This window comes from Thermobia domestica, chromosome 3 (genome assembly GCF_964235325.1).
Source record: "Thermobia domestica chromosome 3, izTheDome1.hap1.1, whole genome shotgun sequence".
Taxonomy (NCBI): domain Eukaryota; kingdom Metazoa; phylum Arthropoda; class Insecta; order Zygentoma; family Lepismatidae; genus Thermobia; species Thermobia domestica.
The window spans coordinates 20,227,652-20,254,899 of record NC_137456.1 but is presented as its reverse complement, the minus strand read 5'-3'; the positions used below and the strand labels follow the sequence as shown (position 1 = coordinate 20,254,899).

The 27,248-nt window shown below is 37.4% G+C and overlaps 1 protein-coding gene across 2 annotated transcripts in view; it reads right to left on the bottom strand.

The window, feature by feature from the left end:
• Nucleotides 1–27,248, bottom strand: part of LOC145680221 (ras-related protein Rap-1) — a 265,578-nt gene that overhangs the window by 18,015 nt on the left and 220,315 nt on the right. The window lies entirely within an intron of this gene.

Here is a 27,248-nt window from a genome sequence, read left to right as displayed (position 1 = left end):
AGTTAGCAATTGTTGTGTAGTGCACTCAAAAATTAACTACAGCTAACCAAGGATCTTATAAAATAGAGGATCTGCCCTTACAACAAAATCTTGAAGCCATACGTCACAGTTTCGCCACCCCTACTCTGCCCACTCCGCCCAATAGGATCGCAATGTTTTGAGCCAACAATCATGGCAGAAACGAAAGTAGCCAATCAGACAATGGTAGAAACGAGAGTAGCCAGTCAGACGTGGCGATGCTCGGTTGCTTTTTGGCTTCACCGATTTAATAGGATGAAAATACATATGGGCAGATCCTCTATTTATAACATCCTTGCCACATACGTATAAAAAAATATTGTTTGTTGAACATTTCTATTCCGTCCCCTACAAAGAATGTTTTCTGCAAAGATTGATAAACCCTGTAGGGTGTAGTTAACTTCCGCGAGCCAGTCAAGCTGGTGACCTTGACAAGATTAAGTGTAATCTAGTTCTTCGTTGTTCATTCTATATTTATAACCTTTGAACCATTGAGACCTCGGTCTTATTCTGTTATGGTTTGTATCAGGGGCGAACCAGGCCAAATTTTCATTTGGGCAAAGTGACTTTTTGGCGCCCTCTCCTTTAGTACTAGCGTATATTTTACATTTTATCATAGTGTTTTTAATATATTAAACCCATTTTTCAAAAAGACATTCATTACCTAGGAAAACTTCACAAATAATATGAACCGCTATAAACAATACCAACTCCGCCCCCCCTTCCGCTTGGTCTAATGGCTAGCACGCCGCTCTTCTGTGGTCCCGTATCCAATTTCCGGTGGGTTACTGTTGAACGATAAAAGTGTTTCGGATTCCACTGTAATCAGTATCCACATGTCCTTTGGCCATTAAGACATAACCGTGGAACGCTAAACTCAAGCAAACAAACAAACAATATTCACTCCCCCTCCACTCTTTATTCTACATGCCATCTCTCCATTGGTCGATACAGCGCCTTTAGTACTATGAAACTCTCTTCTTCCATGGTGAAATGGAAAAAGATTATGTAATTACCGCTATTTTACAAGAATATAAACCAAAAAAAGTCAGTAGAAAACACATTATAAAATTTACTTTTTGAGGCTCTTTTTGGCGCCCCTCTGACTCTGGCGCCCCGGCAGTTGCCCGGGTTGCTCGGCCCTTGGCCCGCCCCTGGTTTGTATCAACGCAAAGCAAAATTTGCTTTTTCGTTAGCGATAGCCTAATCAACATAGCAGTTATACGAGGGTAAATCAACAAGTTACTACAATATTTTTCTGTTTCTTTTCAGGTTGGATCTACGGCATTGTGTACTCACTAGACGCTAGATACCACTGTTGGCTTCTCCGGTGGTGGGTTGTGACCATTGTGTACGTCGTGGTTCGGATCAATCTTTTAGTCTCATACCTTGCCCTTTTTTCCCTTTTTATTTCCCAGCTAAGGTTGCAGTGTTACCACACCAGTCCGCTGTGAGCTGTTGCGAAGAAAAGATGGTTGCACCACTCTCTGTGTGCACCAAAGAAGGACAGCGCTCTGTCAACCGTTTTTGTGGTCTGGAGGTGTACTCGGAACGAAAATTCATAGAAGACTTTCAGCTCAATACGAGGACAATGTGTTGCCACAGCTAAGTGTTTACAAATGGACTGGACAGTTGAAAAGTGGTCGAGTGAGTGAGAAGGAGGAGGAAAGAGCAGGGAGTCCAGCTACAACAACAACTGATAACATTATTGAATCCTTGATCATAAACAACAAATGCAGATTAGTCATGGTTCTGCATATGACATCATGCATAACAGGCTCAACTTTCTCAAAGTCTGTGCGAGGTGACTTCAGAAAAAAATCGATGAAGAGCACATGTAATACTGTGTGAGAATCTGTCAGGACCTATTGGACCGTTATGCCAACGAAGGTGAAGCGTTTCTCAGGCGAATTATCACTGAGATGAAACGTGGATTCATAACTTTGAACTAGAGAGCAAATGCCAGAGTATCCTATATAAGTACATTGGATCTTCGATCAAGAAGAAATCCAAGTCAACATTCTGAAGGGAAAGTGGTGCTCACAGTGTTTTGTGGGCTCAGAGGGCTCAATCCTGGAACGCCACCAGGAAAAGGAGTCAACAATAAAGAGTAAAAGATACAGTGATATGCTGGTAAGCAAGTTTAAGTCTGCAATTCGTAGTAAATGCAGATGTCGATTGCCGCAAGGCGTTGTATGACAATGCACGTTAAGATGCCGCCGCCTACACTGTTCAAAGTTTTCAGACGCTGTGTTTCGAGCTGTTGGAGCATCCTACATACAGTCCCGATCTCGTCCAATGGGATTACCATTTGTTTGGTCTATGCTCTCAGAGGCCATAGATTCAGCTCCGATCAACTGGTGAAAGAAGCGGTGCATTCTGCTTGCTGCGCAGCCAAAAAACTTTTATTTTTATTTATTTATTTATTTATTTACTGCAGAGAATATCGGGAAGCTTGTGCAACAATGGATCAGGTGCATTGAAAAGCAGGGTGATTATGTTGAAAAATGATATGAATGAAAACATTGTACTTTTGTGCTAATAAATAATAAAAACTTATTGCAGATAATTATTGACTTTCTCTCGTAATTACTTTTTGCATGTTTCGAGTTGCGTTGCAAATTTGCGAACACCCTTACGAAAAAAGGCCCCGTGTCTTTCCGTATACGCTCAGAATAATGACGACTTTAGAATAGCACATACTTGTCGTTAAATACGTGCTCCATGTGCATGGTGAGTACTCACTATCTCATCATCATTACCAGTAAAATTTTATTCACTGAAATTTTCTGTTAGGCATTATTTGTCGGGAAGTAAAATTTAATTTTCAATTCTGTGTGGTTGCAAATAACCCAGCAAGTTGAGAGCAACAAGAGGTGCAAGGGAAGGACAGAACTAATCTCAATCGACTCTTATGACTTTTATAAGAATAATTAATGCTATGAAAGCATAGGGGTTTGATAATGTGTGCTCAGAGCCGGATCCAGAATATTCTGAAGGGGGTGCACCAGTAACTACAATACATTTCAATTAAATTTCCTTTTTTTTTTTTTTTAAAAAAAAAAGATACCTTTAGGCACCTTCGGTGTGAATTAGGAATTGCCCTCGAAATGTTAAGTGTCTGCTCTCGATGAACCCTTTTCCTTCAACCATCAGAATACTGACAAACTATTGATTTTACAAAACTTCGCTTTCTTTTAAGATCAAACTAAAACATGACAACAGAAAATTTTATAAGTATTGCCATTTTCATTGCTAGCTTCTCATTTTAGGTAGTGTATATTTACAACGAAGCGGGGTGCACGTGCACCTTTGCAGCCCCCCTAAATCCGGCCTTGTGTGTGCCTATATGATATTAATGTTGGTATTTTTCTTAGATGCCTGATGAAACAAAAAAAGTAATTTATTTATTTACGAAGTCTTATACAGCCCTAGGCTAATTAGCTGGAACTGTACAACATAAGAACAAAAAGAAGAAAAAAAAAACAGATAAAATACAGAAAAAGAAAACTTAACCTCTTAATATACAAGGTTCTCATCAATTGACTTCTAAATTTCCTCTCAGAAGTAAAAATGTCACATTTTCTGTTGACAATATATTGTAATCGTTTCCTAGTCTAAAAGAAGAGGCACTTTACAATCGATAACCTAGGTGTAACATAAGTTGGCAAATTAAGAAAGCGAGTTCGCCGCAGAGGAACACGGAACGTAATCTACGATAGTAAAAATTCAGAGTCAATTTTGCATTTGATGATCTTATACAGGTAAAATAAATTAACCTTTAAAGACGGCAAGCCACTTTGTTGGCAAATCTGGTAAACCTCACAGGCCGGGAAGCCACTTTCGTGGCGCACACTACATGGGCTTTTTCTGGCTCGAGTGTAACAGTTTGCCAATCACGGAATGAGGTCAAAGTTTTGTCTGAAGGGTTCTCTAACAATGCAGTTATAAGGTATGTTTGACCAATGATGCTATAAGCATTTGTTTCAAATACTACAAATAATTTTTTAATCATCTTTACATGGTCGCCGGCTGGTGATGCACACTGAGAAAAAAAAATTGCAAGTGACGTACTTAAAAAGATAGGTTACATGAGTAATTCCTGTAGTTTTTGGACTTAACGTACAGCAGACATATAACTGAAAACGCATGTTTTATAATACTTTCTGTATAAGTGTTCCATCTATACGTACTTTCCGCATGAAACAATGTAGGCGGTCAGGATCTCATATACAAATGGACGTATATAACATATAGCTGACGTAGGTGTCCTAAATATATGCATGTGATATAAGGAAAACTGTTAGATGTCAGACATCCTGCAACGGCATGATGTAACATCTAAGGGCAGTGCCTATGTAGCATACGGAGTATGCTCCGTACTGATTTCTATAGTCAACAAGAGGATACCGTATATTTGTAGAATATACCGCTGTCCGGAGAACGGATTATTCTCTGTGCATACAGGGATTTCTTGCGCCGTCCTTTAAAAGTTCAAGACATTAGTTCTTGTTTTGAGTAATTACGTAACTCGGGAATTCTAAATCTAACAATGGCAAGAAAGAAGTTTAATACAGAGTCAATGCGAGATGGATTGGTAGGTACTGTCATGTTCCATATAAGTGAACAATATTCAATGATCGGAAATTAAGAGCCTTATAAAGCATTGAAAGGACAGGAAGACCTTGTATTTCCGGAAATCTATAGAGAAGGCCAAGGAGTTTCATAGCTTTAGATGAGATCCAACTGATATGATCTGCAAAGGAGAGTTTTTCATCAAAGACAACGACTAGATCTTTTTGAGATGAGACGTGTTTGATAAGTACATTGTTATCATTATATATATATAGATAGAAAGATGTCGAAGAACATTCTCCTTTAAGGAAATAGAGATTGTAGTACAATTTATTGAGGTTTAGAGACAGATTCCAGGTAGACCACCAATTACATATCTATGTCAGCTTGCAGTGTTTGATATTGTAATATCCCATGTGATGTTGTAAACAAACAATTTCACATGTCAGTATTTAAAAACACCACCACGTGGTTCAGCAAGAAGACTTCACGCCAGATGGCAGACGACGGCTTCTAGCCCCTCCCACGGAGCAGAAGACGACATCGGAGCAGCAGCGCCACCGCCACCCAAGGAACCCTATAAATTGGATGAGCAAAGGCAATTCAGTACCAGTTTTCTGATGACCCTCCTCTAGTCTGCTACGGGACTACACCTATCCTATCTCCTGGCTTAGTCTGCTACGGGGCTCTGTGGAGATCCTGTCTGCGACCTTACGGTCAAAGACCACCTATAACTAACCTTTGATTCTAGAGAGATTAATTTGTATAGTATTTTGTGAAAACACTTTTATAGTGGAATCTTTTATAATAAAACTGGTAGTGGGAGTCGATTTCCGGACGCTCTTTTTATTAAATGCTCAACCCACAAAACCTATATGAGACAAAGTTTTATAATATATTAGAGTGTTATATAAATTACTAATAATGAAAATGCAGATACATGATTAGATTGTACTAAGCACGCTTTACACAAGTTGTAAAATAAATATTCATAGTAATGACTGCAACGATAATATGTATGTTATAAATGACAATGTTCCAGTACGTAAGATACTCTTTTTATTGATAGACAGACCCGTACATTTATGCTGTTAAATATTGTGGACATAATTGTACATTTAGGCTGTTAAGATATTGTACGTGAGAACGCCATCTTAGAAGGGTGTGTTTTTAGAATTACAGCTAATAAATGATAAGTATAAAATAAATTCAGTGCCTTAACAGAATAAAGAAACAATTTAATTTCTTGGACTATATCGTAGAAAGTTTTGAGTGTTAAATAAAGTAAGTTCAACCGAACTGGGGCAGCAATAAACATTAACATGTTTGTTGCACGACTATAATAAGTGGTTACTAATAGTCAAACATGATGTTTAATATTTGGTAGTTGAATACTGGATTCTTATGTTACGAAAATTGAGAGGCAGGTTACTCATACAGTACAATATTGTAAAGTACCCAAAATCCTCACATGTATTTTGTAAATTTATTTTGTTTATCGTAAAACAAGGAAGCGATATTCAAACTGTTTAGTAAAATAAAAACAGACAACGTAGGCATCACACCACAATGATGGGAAGTTTTCCTATACGGAAATAACAAAGTAAGGCATTTCATAAGGAGACCTGAGCTAAGCTCTACGCTACAACCAAGAAGCACCTGAATCCCGAAAAGGGGTTGTGCTGGTTGAGGAAGGAGAGTAGACTAGAGAGCTGTAATTAAGATCGCATAGTAAAAAGACATCGATTGGAGATTATCAAAGCTGAACTACCTATGAGTATTACATCTATTTACGATGTTGGATAGCGATAATGGTTAAGTTTCTGTGCCATTACGATTAAGTAGATTTTTATAGTTAAAACCATTTCGAGTCCTGATAGCTTGTGGTGTGATGTCGCAAATATCCAAAAGAAATTGATTATTTCATTTCTTGTCCTAAGAAGATTAGTGAAATACATCCTTGAGTTGTTTAAATACACGGTGTTACAAATTTCAGATGAGGCTAAAGGAGACGGTGATGGTGAACAATGAATGAAATGGTGGAATGAAGAAAGTGGGAAAAAACGGGAGAACCCCGAGTAAACCCACACATACGGTGTTTGTCCACCACAAAGTTCACTTGGCGGGAACAGGGTTTGAACCCGGGACCCCATGCACCAGAGGTGAACACTCTACCACTAAGCCTCTGCGGCCCCCGCGTTGTAATGTTCCTTCACTAAGACAAGCATATAATATTAGCTTAAAGGTAGGATAGATACTCTACACTCTACTGACTTCTATCCTACCTTTAAGCTAATATTATATGCTTAAAGGTAGGAGTGTAGACTCGTTTCTTATGACCATGAATAAATTACTCTACACTCTACTGACTTCTAAACTTGAAAGAATTTCACATCTGCTTTTTACTCATTCTAAAAGTTCTCCCCAACGTTCCTTTTTACAGGGGGCAAAAAATAATTTAGGGCAAGCACTGCCCGCTCTAGCTCCTCTCCAAAAGACCTATAATAGAAATACATATAGAAAAACTGCACTCCGGTGAAAACCTTTTTGGATGTGTATGGGGACTATTTGGTAAAGCGTTTACCTCTGGTATATGGGATCCCTGTTTCGATCCCCGGCCAAGTAAGTTTGTGGTAGACAACATCGTGTTCGTGAGTTTTGTTAAGGTACTCCCGTTTCCTTTCACTTTCTCATTCCACCAATTCTTCCATCATCGTTCTCTTCCCTTAATCATCGTCTCACTTACCCTGAAAAGGTAAAATCGTATAATAATAATAATAATAATAATAATAATAATAATAATAATAATAATAATAATAATAATAATAATAATAATAAATTGAACTTTTTCATTTTATTTTTTTAACAATATTTCGTTTTTACAGACCTGATCTTGTTTCTGAATTGCCGCACTTTAAGTGGTGTATACTTAACAGTGTCTTTTATGGTAATCAGTGCATTGGGCAGTAGCATATGTTTAAGATATTATTCTGAAAAAATGATAGATATGTAAGATGCTACTTAGAGGTTATTACATAAAATATATTAATTATTACTTTCCACTTTTATTCTTATCATGGTTTGAGCTCCTTCGTGGCTAAGCGGTTAGCGTACGCGCCTTTGGCGTGGGAGACCCAGGTTCGATTCCCCGGCGGGAGCTCATGTGGTTCGGATTCCACGTTAATCAGTAGGTCCACGTCTCATATAGCCTCGCTGCTGAACGGGACGTTAAACTCAAAATCAACTCACTCAACTCTTATCATGGTTTCTCTTATTGATTTAAGTAAAAATTAGTTGCATTTCTACGCAAGAGATTGATGGCAACAGTAATCAGTGCTGCAACATGGTTTTCAGCGTGTAAAAAGAAGAAACCACAGAAAACCGAGAAGAAACATTCAAAAATGTAGTTCCATGGCGTAATCACTGGGCCACAAAAGGTTAAAGAAGTAAATTTCTTTAAGTATTTAATTAGATATTACCAGTGGCGTATTTACGAGTTTGTTTCGGGGGGACTTTGCTAACTTTCGGAGGGCTTTGCCTGAAAATGTGAAAATTCTGCAAGATATTTCATATACTTTACTAGTAAGTAACATTTCGGGGGGGGGGGGGACTTAAGCCCGGAAGCCCCCCTAAATACGCCACGATATCACCATGTTATTAGTAACAGACATGGTGACCCCCCATGCCTAGGACCTTCTTCCAACAGAACCATATCAACTGAAGCAAAAAGAGAGACAACACTCTTAGGTCTCTCTATTTCTTTACTAGCAAATTTGGTCATTGATTTTCAGGTATAAAGCGAAGACAGTTTGTAAACCTCCTGAAGCACGTTGTTCTCTATGTAACAGATTTAAATACTGTATATATTTTATGCTTTAATACTCGAACTGTTTTTATTTAAAAAATTATTTTCGTTTCTTAACCAGTAATAAACATTGTTTTGATGTTAGAAGTTGGTTTATTTGATAACACACATAGGATGAAGTACGAACGTAGTTATTTTTTCTAAAGATATATATCATTAATTCTAAAGAGGATTTATATATATATAAATCCTAAATTGAAAACTGTTGAGATATTCAATTCGTGTAAATATTACGTCATAAATTCAACATTTCTTTTTAAGGGATCCATTTTTCTTTCTTTTTTAAATAGTCTTGTTTACGAGAGATTTGTTACTGCAAAGGAAGAATTGACTAAAAAAAAGGGAGAAAAGAAATTGTAGATAAAAAAAGACGAAAAAAATAACCATATTTTCGAATGGCTGTAGTTTATTAGTCAGCACAATAATCAACTACCGTCGTTACGAGCTCTAAAAAGTGTGTTTGCCTTTTGAAATGTTTCCCAAGTTTCCTCATAGATGTCTCCACCATCTGTGACAATACGCTGCTCGTTCGAAACACTCACTCATCCATCCACAAAGATTTTCGTTTTCAAGCCTCGGAGAAGGGGTTCGGTGGGAAAAAGGGGAGAAAAAAGGAAAGAAAATCGAGGTTTAAAAATAACTTTTCCATCATGCTAGCTCTGCAACACATATTTCCACAGTGCTCTTATAGGCTGCATAATAAAAAGGATACATGAATGATGGTTGAAGCGTATCCGACGCTGATATGAATTTGAGCTACTCATCGACTTGGAATTCATGAATACAACTTTGTTTTTACTATCGTTTTGGGAGTTTTTTTTTTTTTTAATTTTTTGTTTCTCTCTCTCTGTGAAAGAAGGTCAGGTCTATGTCCATTACAGCAATGTATGTTGTTACCTTGTCCGGGAAGTTTAGTAATGAGAGAAAAATGTTTTTGATCCAATATTGAGGACAGGATATGAACTACAATGCGAATGAGCGTTCCCATATTTTGATACAAGTTGGTTTTATCCTCACATATTGTCATAAAAACAAAACTGTAACAACCGGCGATGTATAGTAAGCGAGAAAGGGGCTCCATACACTGTCAGCTCACATTACTAAAGATTGCCTTTTATTTATTTTCTGTATAAGATTTGTACATAATGATATTTCATGTAAGGAGCAAACTTATTTGGATTTCCTTCCCGTACTGTTGAAGTGCATGTAGTGTTTTGAAAGTATTATTCAATGCGCCCTTAAATACATATAAACAAAATAATTACTGAAAGGACGGCGAAACGGGTCATCAACATAGCTTTTAGGTAATTATCAAAACTCTCTATCTATCTATCTATACTATACAGGGTGTTAATGAACTAGGCCGACATTTGAAACAGGTGACTCATCACATCAAAATAAGGAAAAAATTCCATGGACTCGTGGTCGAAAGTACATACTTTCAGAGCTAGAACTGTACAAAACCGTAGGAAAATGAACTCCGAGGGTAAATATCCCTAAAAATATAAGCTATTGAGCTGAGGTGGCATGTTTTTATCTTAGACTTGTAATCTGGTCTATTTAAAAATGCATGATTCTGAATCCTTTAGTGGCGGCGTAAGGGAGTTTCCCACAGGAAGTTAGGAGTTCAGGATATTTCGTTAAAACAGATGGGTTCGATTCATGACAGATGGAATAACGTCTCATCAAGTAACAAAAAGTCATACCCTACTATAGTGATGCAACCACGTACAACACACCAAAAATCCTTCACCATCTTTATTCTGTTCAAAATATCGACGGTCTGTCAACAAATTTTTGTTACTTGATGAGACGTAGTTCCATCTGTCATGAATCGAACTCATCTGTTCTAACTGAATATTTGGGACCCTCCACTTCGCGTGAGGGACTCCCTTGCGCCGCCACTAAAGGATTCAGAATCATGCATTTTTGGATAGAGTAGATTACAAGTCTAAGACAAAAACATGCTGCCTTAGCTCAATAGCTGATTTTTTTTTTTTTTTTTTTTTTTTTTTTTTTTTTTTTAGAGATATTCTCCCCAGAAGTACATTTTCCCACGGTTTTGGACAGTCATAGCTCTGAAAGTACACACTTTTGACCACGGGTCCATATGAACTTTTTTTTTTCCTTATTTTGATGTGAAGAATCACGTGTTTCAGTTTGTCGGTCTAGTTCATTAACACCCTATATATATAAATGAAAGTGACTATAATTTCATACTTCTTGAACCACGAGACCGATCATGTTGAAATTTCCAACATAGATGAGGTTCAGGCCTGGGGCGATTTTTATCATTTAACTTTGACGGTACAACTAAGGAGAGGGGAAGGGAGAAGATATAGAAAAATGATTGATATTAGTGTCGAATGCATAGTTTTCGAGGTCGCTGAAATGAACAGAGACACTTCGCAAATCTCTTGTACTAATTGCTGTACCTACTGCCTGGTATTTTTACATGGTAGACGCATCGGAGTCAATATGACTGCCCCGGAGTGTTTCCTACGACACTTTCCTTTTCAGGAAGAGCTCGATCTACCGATGAACGATATTTTGTCAGCACTTATTCCTTCTATCACATTTCTCACTCTCCTCGACCGACCTCGACCAATGAACATTCCAACAATTCGCACTCTCTATGATGAGTTTCAATCTATAATTAATATATTGCTATAGTCATTATTTTGCTACTCATTTGAATTTATCAATAGGGACATTTAGGGGCATATTGACATTTATTAGGGACATTTCGACAACTACTCCGAAATTTACGATGATTTTATTCTGCAGAAGCGATAATACTTGACAATAATCCTTGCCCTAGCTACAAAACACAAAATCTTCCTCGTGAATGCAGTATTTGCAAATACAAGAACACATAAACGAAATGGTGCGTATCAGTAGATTTTGGAGATCTTGTGGGAGAAATCGACACTTACTGTGGGAGATGTTGACACTATATAAACAATGAAAATTTTCACATCTTTGAAAATAGTGTCCTTTGCAACAAACATAAAACGCAATGAAATACTAGATGTGAGGTTTCTACTGTCTACATATGACTTATTTGCAAACTTTGCTGCGATTCATTACAATCTAAGTTGAAATACAATAACATTAAAACAATGTAAGCTCGTTAATAACAAACTTTGTTTTCAACCTGTTTTGCAACATATTTCTTACAATATTTCATTACGCATAATCAGTGGCGTATTTACGATTTTGTTTCGGGAGGGCTTTGCTAACTTTCGGGGGGGGCTTTGCCTGGAAATGTGAAAATTCTGCAAGATATTTCAATTACTTTACTATAGTAAGTAAGATTTCGGGGGGTGGACTTAAGCCCGGAAGCCACTCCCCTAAATACGCCACTGCGCATAATAATCAATAATCGAAAATCATAATTTAACACGATCGTTTTCGGAATCCATATGCGAAGAATCTAACAGAGGCTGATTTCTTCCAACTGAAAGTAATTTTCTCATTGTCTTCTTTCACATTTTGCCAGGGTTCCTACGAACACAGTTGCCATAAGATGAAATTGTTTTTCAAACTGCGGAAGGAAGATACATTAACGATTGACAACTTTGAGCACTGTGTAGTGCGAGCATTAAAGGCTTTCTTTGATACAACAGGATCTTTGCCATATGTACTGTGCTAATCTAATACCAAAGATACTTTATCACTAGGTTTAAATGGCCGAGAAGCTGGGAAAACGTGTTTGTTATGTAACCTAAACCTATTACACATTATATACACAAAGATGAACCAGACGGTATTTCTTTTGTCTGATGACTTTCCTCATAACAAAGGAACTACATGTCGAAATCTCCGTACAATCACTGTCGATTAATTCCCTAACTGGATTGATAAACAAAATCTGGCACGAGTTGTCACTGTAATAAGCAATATATGTCAGTCTGACACACATGCATACAGAGAGTATACCATAAAGTAATAATATAGTATAAGAGGTTTCAGCTCCACTTTCCGCTTAAACTGTAGAGACTGTGGCGCCACCACTCAAGGAAGTTGGGTACCACGAACTACTAAAAGCAAGAACGAATCAAATCATTCAGAGCGCGTGAGTCTGATAGAATTAGCCAATGATACATTTAGTTACTGGCAGTAACAGACGATGCAGTTAGTTACAACTCTAGTCGGTAGTGTCGCAGAGTCACTTTTGTTGCATTGTGGGAACGATTTGAATTTCCATTAGGAATTTAGAGAGTGGTTCATCAGGGTAATCTATCAGTGGAGTATACTCTATCATAATGTCAATCCTTTGCCTCTTTTCATCGACATATATTACCACTATACCTTATTTTTGACTTACTGAAACTTATGATATGGTTATTTTTCTTAAATAAAACTTTATGTAAGTATTTTTTTTAGAGGCTTCTGCTTCCGTTGCAACAGGCAAAATTAACTTCTCTGCATATGTAACTTGTCACTGAGAACCTACACTAACCTTCCACGTACTGAATGTTTTTCTCACGTGTGTATTTGATCACTAGCTTTGCCTGATCTTAAAAGTGTCGAGATCTCCTGAGTGTCGAAATCTCCCTAAAGACCCTATTTTTTTTTTTTTTTTTTTACATAAACGTGTTATTAACAATAATGTCTAGCATTGTTGCTATTAAGCAGTGCTTACATCTCTTCCAGCATGTATGAACTGATAGTACTATTTATTGTCATCTTTTTTTTCTGGTTTCTATGCATCATGTATTATCCTGGAATACTCATCTCCCGTCCGGCGAAACAATGTCACAAATATGATAAATCTTAACCAATTCAACTAGAAGCAATTCAACTAGAACCAATTCAACTAGTATCTTAACCAATTCAACTAGAATCTTAGCCAATTCAACTATGACACCAATAAATTCACTGTACTTCAAACTTTGCATCCTAATGTAACACCGCAGTAACCGTCAGTAGTTTGGTATATATGTGGTAATAATTCTACAAGCCAAAACTCCTTAAACCTTTACCTTCAGAGAAATTACGTGCAATCACTGATACTGTCTTGGACAGAGAAAAAACTGATAGAAGCTAATTTCGATTCATCTCCAATTCCCTTATGATTCTTCAGTGTTATGGTGTATGGGTCTCCAGAATTGAATTCTCCAGTATTCTTACAGTGCTTAGTGCTTTTTAATACTTCACGAAACTTGTCACTCCACCCCAGTGTAAATTTAAAGCAAAAAGAAAAATAATCCGCAGGCAGGGGCGCCACAGCCAGGGAGGGCGCTGGGACGACAAATCAACAAAATTCAAGGAATTCAGAATATGTTGATAAATGATTTTTTTAAATATCTCACATTTCACATTTAAATCTAGAAATGCAGAATAAATTCTGTTTTTTTTTTTTCATAACATACTAGTGGGGGGAGCGCATGGGAATTCTCGCCCGGGTGGCTTACAACCCACGCGACGTCCCTGTCTTAAACCTTATTATTTTTACACCCAATAGGGCGTGTGTGTAATATCGTCTGCATATCATGCTCTCCACGTGATCAACAATAATGTAGGCGACGGAGACCAACAAACAACATGTGACTCGAAAAAGACGAACGTCATCACCACCCCCGAGGTTCTACGAGGACTCCTGCGGATAGTATATAAGACGCCGCAGCATCTTGAAAGACATCGATTGAAGTGTAATCTTGCCTGGAGTTGTATTCGGAGTGGAGTTGAGTTCATCGGGTATCGAAGGTCTCTTGACTGAAAGGAATGATTATCCTGCAGCGTGCTCCTAATGCACACTGATGGAAAGAACTTCAAGAATTCTAAGAAAAGAAGACTTCACAGGCAACTTCGGAAAGACTATGCGGTGTTAACTAGGGGCTGTCATATGAAGATTTCTCTTCAATATGGGATAGTATTTGAGATAATCCTATCATCAAAAGAGACTTTGTGAGAAATAAAACAACATCCTTACTGTTTCGTAACTTTAAGATACAGAGATTTGATGCTAATTGAATCAATGATTATAGGATATTACTTATTGTTTATCCTCGGTAGAAAGACAATACTACTTCAGATGCATCATGATTATTATTGAACAAGTTACATAGAGAAGAAGGTTACAAAATAATAAATATAGAAATTATACATTTTAACAATTTAGGCCTGTCATGGAGGAAGACCTCCATGCACGAACTTCTTATGTGTTGCTTCTTAAAATAATTAATGAAGTACTTACAGGGAACTTTGTTGGTATAGGCTGAGGTCCATATTGCCAAGGTTCTGATTTTAGTGGTCGACTAACTACGTTGTTCTGACTGTTCTGACTGACCAAATAACTCCCCTTTGTTTACCATTTGTTTAGTGTAAATACCCTGTTTTTTGGGCTATTCACCTGTATTAGTTCCTCATTTTGTTTGTGTTTTGACATTTTCACTTTCACTTTTAAATTTTACTTCCTTGAAAGTGCGTTTACGGAACCTCAGCCTGTTTATTTCTTTTATTTTTAATTTTAGAAGTTTTTTTTAAATATACATTGATGATTTAAATTTACATTACATTACAACATTTAACACAGAAGAAATGGGAGGCAGTAGTTTCGCACTGCAAACAGATGACGATCCAAGCACCGACAATAGATCATGAGACGGCCAAATTGCATGCTCAAAAATAAATAAATAAATAAATAAATAAATAAAATAAATAAATAAATAAAAATAACAGATGTCCCACTAACAATAAACTTCTGCATTACAGACAAACAGATTTGATATACAACTAACATATTAAGATGGGTTTGTAATTATAACAAATAATTTAATTATTTATTATTACAGACATCTTTACATGGATTTTTACCACCACTTCCACTATGCTTTTGTCATGTAAATTGCCTACGAATGTAGCATGACTGATTATGGTTTCGTTTCCTGGCTTCCAGTTTTTTAATCTCCTTATCAAAACTTAGAAAGTTAAACACTCTTCTCGTGCTTTCCTATCTTCTTCTTTACCCTTCTTTCTTTCTATCTACCCATTTAAACAGATTCGTGAGTAAATGTCTTCGTTTAAGACAGAAACCGCAATGTAGGAGAAGCATGTAGACACATGGTTGAATGTTTTAATATATCAACAGCGCAGGCTTTCCCGAGGGGCGCTAGTAGTTCTACAGTACAGTATATTTTTTGTTTCCGTTTGTCTTTAGAAGAAATTAGGTTGCTCTGGGACTGATCACTTAACTTACTTTCATTGGCTGCACTGAGCCTTGGAAATTACCTTACCCTCTCTGGGGTGTGAATGAGCCTTGAGACTAGTAACATATCTCCCTTGACTGCTACTGGTCCCTGGAAGATACCTGTTACTTTCTCTTCGCTGTGACTGGGCCCTGGAAAATATCTATCCTTTTCTCTTGGCTACGACTGGATCCTGAGGTTCTCCCCAATCTGTCCCTTGGCTGCAATTGGTCCCTGGGAGATATCTGTTCTTTTCTCTTCGCTGCGACTGGGCCCTGGGATATACATATCATTTTCTCTTGGCTATGACTGGGTTCTAATAATGTTCCTAACCTGTCTCTTGACTGCGACTGGCCCTGGAAGACTGTATACATCCACCTCTTGGCTGGGACTGGGCATTGGGAGAACCCTATTCACCAACTACCCAATTAAGGGAATCTATTGGTCTTCGGACCACTATTAGAATTATAAACTACATTTATCATAATAAAGTTTATAATAAGTGGTTGTGGGAGAGAGTCGAAACCCCGTGTACTAATTGCTCTACCTTTAGCCTTGGCCTCTCTAAATATTCACACTTCTCTAAAAATTATAATATTATAATTATAATTAGCTTACTGACTCTATTAAAAGTGAACAAAATTAATCAATCTTGACAGGTTATGAATTCCTTTGGCCAAAGGCTGCCATGCAATTCTTCAGACGCCAAGTTTCTTAATGAAATTTGCTTCTAACGGTTGGACCAGTTGAAGCTTTTATTTTCAAATTGCCGAAAGTATTTTCTGTGCTAAATAAATATGAAGTGAGAACTATTCTTTGTTCGTTACGAAAAAGTTACTAAAACGTTTGGGATAAAAGAAGACTGTGTTCGTAAAAGGATTCCCATAATAATACTTGTTTATATATTTTTGGCCAGAAAAAAAAATAGTTTAATTGCATTATGGAGGTATTTACTATTGACATGTGTCCGTTAAGGGTTTCGCTATATATTTATTTAGCGTTCGAAGAGTAGATTACACTTCCGTCTTTATCTATCTATTCCATCTGTAGTAATAGATCAGTTTTGGTTTCAATATTTTATCGCTGTAGCTGCGGAAGTCAGCCGTAGTTTCGCACTGTGAAAGGAATCTACTATATAAACTATCGGGTATTAAGCATTAGAGTTGCGGCTAAAAAGCTATGTTGACTATATCACTAGAATTGTTCTGATTGTGAAATTGATTCAAAAGTTACAGTATAAACTGTAACCAAAATGGCGCCAGCTATGAGGCCGATTAGCCTGCTACAATTAGATTTGTTAACACTAAGAAAATGTAATAAATAACATGGAACAACGGCGCCAGACAAAAATTGTATAAATTATTCTAAGTAACTTAAAGATTGTATCAAACTACAAGTAAAAATTGTGTAAAAGTAAAACTGTGTAGAAAGTTCAAAATTGAAAAAAGAAGTTAGAGTTTTAAACTCGTATACTCATCTGTCCGTCCGCCATTCTTGATTCCCCAGGCTTAACTTCATGTATTCGATTTGTAATATATTGAAGTGGCCTCGTGTAGCGTAGTCGCTAACTCGCCCGCCTTTGGTGCGAGCAGTCCTGGATTCGATAACCGATAGGCACACTCGGTCGGACAAACTGTAAAAGATTTTTCAGGAATATCCAACCTGAGTGAGGTTTTCCTGGGTTTTCAATTCACACCAGGCAAATACCGGGAATGTACCTAACATACAGGTCCCAAGCCACTTCCGTCCCTCCCCAATCCTTTTTTTCTTCCCGTTCCTCGGATAGTGTGATAGCCGAGGGACGTCATCGATCATACGTGATAGGCTAATTTGATCATAGATCCCGAAGGCACAGAAATCTAAATGCTACTCCCACTAGTTATATTTTTAATTTTCGTTTTATCTTCTTCAGGTCGAAAGGAAACTCACTTTGATTTAAACTCGTATACGGCAATTGAAAATATTGTATGAAGAAAAAAATGGCATTGGGTAAAAATCGACAACATGATAAAAAGAGTTTATTTATAGTTAAGTGCTTTGTGCAGGAAATTTTGCATTAAATTTTCCTTCAAGAAAGTCGTCTTTTGTAAAGCCGCATATAATTACTCGTACACTGTTCATACCAAATAGCAGCACACAAACACATTCTTCTGCACCGGAAGAAGAGGAGTGAAAATGAGGGGTAACACTTTATGTAACCGGAAGCTAAGTAGAGGCTAGATGTTCCTGAAAACTTTGTGGAACGGTTAATTGAAAACGTGAGACCTACAGAGGCGGAAGATGTTAAAGGGAGCAGAGAACCTCGAGCGCAAAAAAAAAAAAAAAAAAAAAGTTTTATTAGTAGAGAAGCATCAAATGGTGGCAGGGGAGCACGCTATACAGGAGGGAGAAAGCTGAAAGAAGCAACAGGTTGGACTACAATAATAAGCTACAACACTTGCAACTTTAAAACTGATTATCTACATTGAAGGCCTAAATATATATATAATCATGTAGAGTGTTTCTACAGTCGCACAGCATTTACGAGTAAAACTGTCGTGAATAGTGGCGTATTTAGGGGGTTATGGGGCTCAAGCTCCCCAAAATAAATTCGTTAGTTTTTCACATTGCACGAAAAACAATAATAATTCATACCACCAAACTACTTAGCGTAACGGCGCGATTTGTGGGCTTGAACCGCTCCACGCCATCTGTTAGCGATTGCTGGAACTAAGCCCAAACTAACAACGAATGCGTGGTCAGAGCGTCGCATCGCCATATCGCTAACCGGTGTATTGAGATCTTTCTAGATCTAGTGACAGTCACGCCTTTTATTCAAATGACTTCCCACTTCGCCTCACGATGCTGAGCGCAAGCACCGACCGGGAATCGAACCCGGGACCACGCGGACATGAATCCAACTATTTAACCACTCTTGACTACGGTGCCCTTAATTCTTGTTAGCATTTCTAAGAATTTCATTGACTTTCTATTTCCTTATGCTCTTTGTTCAGAAATAATACTGTATTTGTCAAATTTCATTCCATGTAAGAACTGCGTTTTTTTTTTTTAAATTTCTTTCTTTCGTCCATTCTACTCTTCTGTTTCTTTTTCTTAGTTCTTACTTTCTTTCGTTTCTCCTATCATATTTTCAACCGTTGTTACTCGTGATTCAAGTTGGCCGTCGTCAGTAACACCAAAACTAACACGAGCTGATAAGTGAAACTGGTGTTTCACAGCAACTTCCACAGATATCAACATAACGGGACTTTAGTTATTATAGCAAAGGAATGTTTGCATCGTTTAATTATAAAGAAAAATAAATGTTTGAATTAAAGAAAATAAAGAAGAGTGAATAAGTAGCTCGGGAAATTAGGTATTCGAAGAAGATGCTTCCTTTTTCTTCTATGAATAGAATAAAAAGTTAGATTCATTGCTAAATTTTTGTGAATCATATCACACAAGATTCACCGGTTTGCAATTCTTGCCATTAAAACTTCAATTTATGCATAAATTAAAATATATATAATTCTCAAACTCAGGTGGGCAATTATTACCTGCTTCTCCGAAACAAAATCCTAAATACGCCACTGGTCGTGAATTCCAAACACAGAAGACCAGTAATATGGTCATGTGTACACCACGTTAACAAGTTTGGTTTCTATGATGCGATGTCTCCTGAATTACAAGTAGTATTGAAACCAAGAGTAGTAATAGATTTCTTTGAACTCCCGTTCTGCCGTGTCGTGACAAAACGCTGTAACTTTGGCGGAGCAGTTTTGCGAAAAAGAGCCGTAAAGTTTTCATTCGAAAATGTGATCTGTATCGTGTAGAACCAGTGTATCTTGACTTTGGAAACACGCTTTTACATGTAACGTTACGTAAATGCATGTTATGTGATTAAATTTGGTGAAAATTGATTGGTTGACCATTATTGCCTAGTTACACTGGTTCTACACGATACAGATCATATTTCGGATGAAAACTTTACGGCTCTTTTTCGCAAAACTGCTCCGCCAAAGTTACAGCGTTTTGTCACGACACGGCAGCGTTTTAGTAGAGAGATTAAAGTGAAAAATCTAATATAATTATGTGACACTTAATTGATTGGAGAAAACTGATTCTTGTATATTACCATTTTTACTTTATAATAGTGATCGCCAAATGGTCAATCGCGAGCTAGAAGTAGCTCGCGGGGACATTTTCGGTAGATCGCGTTAACGCTCTGGTTGGCAACCTTGATTCCTCCATTCCTTCACTGAACTGATTCTTAACAACAGGGGGCGCCGACGACAACTGCTTGTTTCTCCCGTGCAACTGCTACAGCCAGCGTGTTCTCACAACTGATTGTATACGCGTGGGGCTGTGTACGTTACGTTTTTCGTGTGTATATTAGTGGCAGAGCTCCCACTACTAGTGCGAGGGTCTCTAGATCGATCCCAGGCCATGTAAGCTTGTGGTAGACCACATATTGTTTATGGCTTTTGTCTTTGGATTTTCCCGTTTCCTCCAACACTCTCATTCCACCAATTAATTCATAATCATTAACTTTCATTAATTATTCGTCTCCTTAAGCTTATAGGGCAGTGATCGCGAGCTACTAGTAGCTTGCGAGGGCATTTTCGGTAGATTGTGTTAATGCTCCGATTGGCTAATATTGATTCCTCCACTGAGCTGACACTAACGACAGGGGGCGCTGACGACAACAACTGCTTGTTTCTTCCGCGCAACTGCCATTGTCAGTCTGATTTCACTGTTGATTGTATAAGGCGTGGGGTTGTGCACGTTATGTTTTTCGTGTGTATATAAGACATTTGCTAAACTGGATTGTTTGATTTCATATTCACTGGAAATCAGGGCCGGCACTAGAAGTTTTGCCGCTCTGGACGGTACTTTCACATGCCGCTCTTTATTGTTTTCTTTCTCAAATTTTTGCCGCCCTGTATTCTTTTCTTTTTTCAAATTTTGCCGCCCATCAAACTTGCCGCCCTGGGCGGTGGCACGGCTCGACCCCCCTCGCGCCGACCCTGCTAGAAATGTAAGTTCATACGTAATAAACAAAAGTAAGATTATTATTATTATTTTTTTAAAAAAAGTTGGTAGTTGTTTTGGTTGGTAGCTCACAGTAGGTTTTAAAAACGATACGGTAGCTCAAAAGGCTCAGAAGTTTGGCGACCACTTCTCTTTAACGATCAACGTTAAAAATATGGAAATGGTTGATTTCTGCTACTACTAATTTGAATAGAGGGTTTAGAGGGAAGAAAGGTATTTATTCATAGAACCCTAGATTGATTCCGTAAAAACAGTTTCTCCCAGCCTCTTATTGTTTTCTTTTTTAGCTCTGTATACCTAGATCAGTATTAAAAGCGAAAGTTGTAGTGCAGTTGTATCACTACAGCTTTAGTAAAGAGTAGGGATGGACAAAACCGGTTTTTATAAAAAAACGGAAACCGGTTTCCGAAAAAAACGAAACTCGAAAAACCGACATTTCGTTTTCTCCAAAACCGGTTCAGTTTTTTTTTACCGAAACCGGTTTCAATTTTGTCCAAAACCGTTTCGGTTTTCACCAAAACTGGTTGTGGTGAAAGCTGTTCTGAAAAAGACATACAACTACTTGTGTGGAAACGGAATCTGCTTCCGGAGACTAACGAAGCACTATTTTGGTCAGAAACAGAACCAGTTTTGGAAAAAACTGAAACCGGTGTGAAAACTGAACCGGTTTTTTGCAGAAAACCGAAACCGGTTTCAGTGAAAACCGGAAACCGAAAAACCGGTTTTGTGCCCATCACTAGTAAAGCGTTAAGAATAGATTTTAAATTTATTTTGGGGACAATTAATCGATTGCACAAAATTGCTTCTTGTTATATATTACCGTTTTTGCTCTATAGTGATTTTTTTTTTGTTTCCTATATGAACACTCGGATAGACAGGGAAAACATTAAGAAGTTTTGGTCACCAAACTCATTTTAAAAAAAAGTAAAATGAAATCTTTAAGACCCCAATGTTGTCCTTTAGAAGCTAAAAAAGGCAGATGAGTAAAGGAACTAAGAAATTATGAAAAAAATGGTGGAATAAGAAAATGGAAGATAACTAGAGACACACGACTAAACATTTACGTTGCCTGGAGTCGAACCAGAGATTCCTGGAACTAGAGAAGAGCGTTCTATTACTGAATCACAGTGCACAACACTGCTTCACTTTCGGGGAGGGGTACGGAAGCTCAAAGATAGAAAAAACAGCAACTTTTGGGTGAAGTATTGGATTTCCTAAAGAATTTAACGTGCTAATGGTCTCAATAAGTTATTTTAAAGAGAGATCAGAAATCCTCTAAGTGGAATATTGTACTTGCTATATATAGAGGATGTGTCAAAAGTCCCCTGACATAGGATAACTCTGTTATTATCAGAGCTACAACAAAATGTAAGAGGGAAAACCGTCTCCAATTATGAAATTTTCAATCTAAAATGAAGGAATCTTTTTTAAATTGGACGAGCCATTTGGGCTGTACACTCTTTGTGTGCCCAATGTTAAATGAAAATGCAACGTTGCCATTTAAGTAGATCCACAACATAAGTGAATGAAGTTACTGTTTTTACGCTAACGTATCGATGACCATCATCATTTCAAACATGACCTCTCTTTCACTTTATGTCATGGGTCCAGGTAAATGTCAACGTTGCATTTTCATTTAACATTGGTCACATAAAGAGTGTACAGCCCAAACGACTCGTCCGATTTAAAAAAAAAAAATCTTTCATTTTAGATTGAAAACATCATATTTGGAGACGTTTTCCCCTGTTGCTGTAACTCTGATAATAACAGAGTTACTCTATGTCAGGGGACTTTTGAGACAACCTTTATATACAAAAACATATAGACAATAAACTCTGATAAAGACAGTAAAGAGGATCATGCGAATCCATATCCTTTTTTATAGGCAACCAACATTGTTCTGCTACTGGGCAGGTTTCATAGAAGGTACGAAATGTTATAGATTTTAAACGGGTATGCACGGGCACTATTACTAGTGAATCAAACAAAAAAAAATCGCCTTCGTTTCATAGCTATAGACTGGAGAACGGACTGACGAAATAACTACATCTAATATATCGCACTGTTCGATCCCAGTAAAACAACAATGTATTGAAATTTTTAGGAGTCTTCAAAACTACTTTATTCTACTGAAATTATGTCGTACTGGAATAAATCTATTCTCACTAACCTACCTGTTGTTATATATCCACTGCAGAATATTTTTCTTTATCACCAAAATTTTTCCCGTAGTGGAGAACATTGTGTCCGTGGGATTTTTCCATGTACTCCTGTTCCCTCCTACATTATCATTCCACCAATTCTTCCATCGTCATTTATTTGCCTTAATCACCTGTCTTTCTTAGCCTAACGGACATGATAGTAGAACGTTAAACTGACAGATTTCATTTCATCTTTCTTTCTACATGAATTTGCAGACAAAAAACTGTAATACAGTAGAGCGTCGATTATCCGAACATCGGTCAACCGAACGACCGCTTAACCGAACTGTGTAATCGCTCGCACCTGTTACTCTCCCACCCTACCGTCCATCATCCCCCTCACTCCCAAACCAAGTTTCCCACAATAGTCGCCGCACTGAGCCACCGCTGGTGGAACATTGCTTCTAATGGGGCCTTCATAAGGCGCTGCTGACCGGCCAAGCCGCCAGTCGCTGTGTTTCAACAATCAGCACACTTCTGTCGGTTTGGCACTGGCTGTAGAAGTACAGTATAGTACAGTACAGTACAGTACAGTTCGATTATCCGAACAAACCAGTTTTCCGAACACCCATGTCCCCATATTTACTTCGGATAATCGACGCTCTACTGTATTTATTAGACGAAAGGAAAATTAGTATATACACCTGAACAGGATTGGATCAAGGATTTTCTGAAGGGGGTGTACCATAACTAGCAGTTTCAAAATAATCAGTCTCATTGAAACTCTTCAAAGTAACATGTGACAATATTCTTTACGCCTGACAACGTTGATAAATGAACATCGGGGAGGGGTATTTTAAAGAGAGTTGCAAGTGTTATGTTGTTTTGCTTAATGAATCCTTTTCCTTCAACTGTCAGGAAATCGAGTTAAACTATTGCTTTTGCAAAGTTCTGCTTTCTTTTAAGCCCCAAAACGGAAACGTGATGACAGAAAGTTTCGGAAAGTGATACTATTTTCACTGCTAGCTTATCATTTTAGATAGTGTATATTTACAACGCGCGGGGTGAAATGTACGTGCACCGGTGCACCCCTCCTAAATCCGGTCCTGCACCTGAAGTAATATAATGGGAAATAATGCACAAGAGATAATCTCTGTATTTTTCTTAGCATACTAACTAAACTTTTACATTGTACACAATATTCGGGACTTCAATTTTGGAAAAAGTCTGTGATTTTCACGTTGTTAGCATACAGGATGATATTTTCTTAATCAAGCACACAATTAAGAAATTAATCTTTAATCATTACAGTTATTTTTTATGTTTTATAACACGGGTTGGTTATGACCTAATTTCTTATTCTTTGCAATGGAAGATGTAAAATCTTATTTAATGGAATAACGCTCATTAGTGATATCCAAATCGCTGCCCTGTTGATCCATGCCATACAAGTATGAAAAACGGCTATGATATTATCTAAATAATAAAATAATGTAATAAGAAAAATATATTATAAAACAGGATGAATTTAAACTATATTTTGAAAAAAAAAATTAAATAAAATTAAATATAGGCCCAAAGACGAAACTTTTATTTGATATACTTTGTATGTTGGGTTGGCAATGCTGTTAATCGGGTGGTATTGCGTAGTATGTCTAACACTGTCTCCCTGATGACATTTGGATCGTACAAAATTTCACCCGTTTTTATCTATATATTAGTTTAAAAGTTGAAAGAGCGTTATAAGATTAAGGCCCACCCTTTATACACACACACACACACACACACACACACACACACATATATATATATATATATATATATATATATATATATATATATATATATATATATATATATATATATATCATGGTTATATACGAGGCGCATTCAGAAATATCTGGCACGAGTGCAGTTGTGTGGAGTTAATGGTAAGTTAAACATAGTTGCGTGCATGCTTTCTACCACTGAGTGCAAGGTACCCGTGGTAATAAGCTTTCTCCTTCCTAAGAAGCTGTCAGCGTCAGAGATCTACAGGCAGCTATGTGAAGTGTATGGACCGGATATGAATGACTGAAAATATGGTCAGAAGGTGTCGCGAACAGTTCACAGCAGACCGCACCAATATCCATCGAGCGAACACCGAAGTGGCCGAAAATCCATGGTTTCGTCTGAATAGGTGGAAAGTTTATAGCAATCACTTCTCCAGAACCATCGATTCACAATGTCCGAACTCTCATGTCAGTTTCCGCAGATCTCCCGTTCCCTCCTGTAGGAAGTCATCACTGCAGTGTCGTGAGTTCTATGCATGATGGGTTCCAAAACAACTGACAGTGGAGCACAATAAGGAGCACATAGCGTCGCTGTCACCTTCCTGGTGACTACCACCAAGAAGGTGACCAGTTCCCTAATCTCATGGTCACCGTGACGAAACATGAGTGTCCTCGTCCTACAGCCGCGACCTCATGCCAAGCCTTTCTCTACAGCTCATGATAATTCTGGCCGAACAATGCACAGCTTAGTTGCAAATGGGTACAACGTCCTGTTTTCAGATCTTGGGGGCAGAATTATTTAACACAAGCATACAATACATGGTGCCGCGTTACAAATGCTTCAGCGGAGATGATGCATATGTTGGAAAATAGGTTATGTATCACGTACTTTACAGTAAAAAAAAAAAAAAAAAATTCTGTTGTTCGTCTCTCATTTTATAGTTAATCGGAACTTACTTTCTGAATGCGCCTCGTATATTATGTTAAGTAGTAGATACGTGGAATGATTTAAAAAAGGTTACAAGCAAAAAAAAAAAAGTTTATATTATTCACCGTAACTTAACGAAAATTTATTTGAAGATTAATAACATATCTGTTTTGGTGGAGGTTTGAAGATTTCTGATTCTGATTATGTATATCCGAGAAGTGGTCATTAAAAATGATGACTTGTCTGGAAAATTGGTGAAGAGTGGAAGTGAGGTCAGTGGTGCGGTTTCTGTACGCCAAGAACATTACACCTCCTGACATCCATGTATGGGGAGGGCTAAATTTCAAAGCAACATGTAGGGAAGTGGTGTCGTGTCTTTAAAGAAAGATGGACCAATATTGCTAATGACAACCGTGTACACAACAGTAGATCCAGTACTTCAACCACTAACGTTACGCTTGGAACGGCTAGAGCATCCCTTCTACAGCCCTGACCTAGCCCCAACAACTTTCACCTTTTCTCTGTTCTAAAGCAAAAAAAATGGCCTCACGGTGGCTACGAGAACTTGAAGTGGATTTCTATGCAAATAGTATAGAAAACTTCATCTACCGTTGTGACAAGCGGTTGAACATAAACTGTGATTATACCGATGACTATTGTTGAGTGCCTGCTATCATCAAGTGAGTTGAACTTCCAGCTATTTTAAATATGTCTCACACTTTAGTCATAATAGGCTTTGTAGCCTTTCTTTTCGATCATCCCTCGTATATCATATTAAGTTTATATATATATATATATATATATATATATATATATATATATATATATATATATATATATATATATATATATATATATAAAATTACGTTTAGGAATATAACACAGCACATTTATAGATTATTTATATGTATTCTACAAGAGATAGTATTTTAAGATTTAGTAATAAATTCCAAACGTGTTTTTTACTTTATGCAATATCTACTTTAAGAACCTAAAAATACCTCATTTGATTACCGATATTTGCGTCACTATCACTCTTCAATGTATCACAATCTCCAGGGGGAAAATGTGGTTTGTTGGCAACACTTCATTGCATTGGTTTTAATAAGAAACACATTGTACGCATTCTGAAGCGTGTAATCTCTGGTATTAAAGCTCTTAAATCCCGTTGTACTAACACGAGCAAGGGAAAAACACAAATCGAAACTTGTGAATACTTGCAGTCGGCTGGACGAAGAAGATTATGTGATTCGGTGGAAAATGATTTAAATACAAAGGATATACATAAACTATTTTGGCTTTAGCGGAATGCTAGATAATTCTCTGTTTCTAACTGGGTTTTCTCTGAATTATGAAGGACGAGGTTTTCGCTGAAAATAATAATAAAAAAGCCCAGTTGTTGCGTACAGACAACTTTCAGACTTTCAAACCATGGTATGTAAAAGTTTTATAACTATAAAAACTTAGCCCTATGGAGTAACAGTTTTCGTCCGTTCGTATTATCTGTAGACAACTATCAGGGCAGAAACGGTAACAGAGAGCGATCATATTTTTCTTGTGTATCAATTCAGCGTCTCAGAAATAAATTCCGTATTCACTCTCATTCTTCTGTTAAACTAGAAGTACAGGGTGAAGCAAAAGTCCCGCATCACCCTTGTATTTTTGAAACGGATTGAAGAAAGATGGCGAAACTTTGAATGTGCGTAATTAGGGTGGGGGCGCACT